This window comes from Ailuropoda melanoleuca, unplaced genomic scaffold (genome assembly GCF_002007445.2).
Source record: "Ailuropoda melanoleuca isolate Jingjing unplaced genomic scaffold, ASM200744v2 unplaced-scaffold7032, whole genome shotgun sequence".
NCBI lineage: Eukaryota > Metazoa > Chordata > Mammalia > Carnivora > Ursidae > Ailuropoda > Ailuropoda melanoleuca.
The window spans coordinates 1-1,671 of record NW_023245304.1 but is presented as its reverse complement, the minus strand read 5'-3'; the positions used below and the strand labels follow the sequence as shown (position 1 = coordinate 1,671).

General features: G+C 44.2%; 1 non-coding gene across 1 annotated transcript; it reads right to left on the bottom strand.

The window, feature by feature from the left end:
- Window positions 1–1,271: 1,271 nt before the first annotated feature.
- Window positions 1,272–1,387, bottom strand: LOC117800434. The gene has a single exon (XR_004623092.1). It is a non-coding gene; the product is annotated as a U5 spliceosomal RNA (small nuclear RNA).
- Between the last annotated feature and the right edge of the window lie 284 nt (window positions 1,388–1,671).

The following is a 1,671-nucleotide window of genomic DNA, read 5'->3' as shown; positions in this document are numbered from 1 at the left end:
AAAAAAAAAAGATTTTATTTATTTGAGAAAGAAAAAGAGGGAGAACACAAACAGGAGGAGCAGCAGAGGGAGAGAGAGGGAGAAGCGGGCTCCCCGCGAGTAGGAAGCCGGATGTGGGGCTCGATTCCAGGAGTCCAGGATCCTGACCTCAGACGAATGCAGACGCTTCATCAACCAACTGAGCCACCCAGGTGCCCCAAATAAAATCTTTTTTAAAAAGAAAAGGAAAGAAAAGCAGAAGTTAAAAGTTTTATTCANTGGTCTCCAACCTGTGAACATAGCAAATGCAAAGCCTTGGGGATGAAGTGTATCAGCCACCTCTGCTAATGTACTTGAATTTCCTGTAACGGTGCCATTGTTATAGGGTAAAGCTGAATGGTCACACACACACCCCAACACAAGATGGTTCCTTCCTTTTCCGTCCTCCAGGGTGAGAGCTTTCATCCCTTCCCTCCTTCGGCGGTCAGCATCGCCTCTCCAACATAAACTCACTCCACGGCGGAACAATCCAAGCCACGCATGAGACATCATTTTTCTAAAAGCTTAGTAAGGACAGATGTAACTCAATCCACCATGAGCGACTTCGTGCCTAGAAGTACAAATAGACCCTTTGAGCAGTAGGTAGATCCATACACCCAATTCGTTCTTCGAGTTACCTAGTCAACAAATCGGCTTCGTTGCAGGCGCTGGGCAAATTAGGTGAGAGTGGCAGTTTACTTAAAATGCGCATGGGACAGAGATCTGCACTGCAACAGGGGTGTGTGAAAAAACCCTGTAAAAAAAAATAGAGATCCTAGAGTAAAACCACGCGGAACTGGGTTACAGAGGTGCAAAAGCACCTGGCTGTGGAGATCCCAAACCATTTTAGACCACTGGCCTCTGACGTAATCTAAATGCAGAGACAAGTGGTGGTAAAACACGGAGGCCAACACAAACTTGTGGTAAAACACGGAGGCCAACACAAACTTGTGTCAACCAAAAGTGGTGAGTAGTTAAAATCAGCGACAAAAATTGGGTAACTCCTTATGGATTTACAGCCAATTACACACGAAAAATTGAGCTGTGAGTTCCCACCCCCCAACAAGTAAACACACAGAAATAGTCTCTTTGTACAATATAACCTAAAATGGTTGTGTCATCTCAACTCACCTGTAAAAACGTCATCTAGTTTCTAATTCGAACACAAATACACCACGTCTCGTAAGCACACAACGCTTTCAACNACACAACGCTTTCAAGACAAAAGTCTGTTTTTTGTACGCACAAAAGTAAGCCCTGCATACGCAAGGCCTCAAAAAATTGAGTAGACACTCAGAATTGTTCCTCTCCACGGAAATCTTTAGTAAAAGGCGAAAGATTTATACGATCTGAAGAGAAACCAGAGTATGCTTTTGGTGGAGTTCACACAGCTCTCGGGTAACTGTCACTCCTAGAACAGCAATGGTAGTTTCTTATCCAAAAGAGCTAGTGACTTCTGCCTTTATCTCAGTTAATTCTGTGACGGCATTCTCATGTCTGGGGAAAAAACCTTGAAAGAAAAAGAAAAATCTTGCGTTTTAAAATAATACCCCCGGGTGCAATGCATTGTGGGTATGTAAACGAAGCTTGGTCATCAGCCTCCGGATGCCGGAAATTCCTTAGTTCGCTTTCCTGCTAGGCCTAGAGCCACCA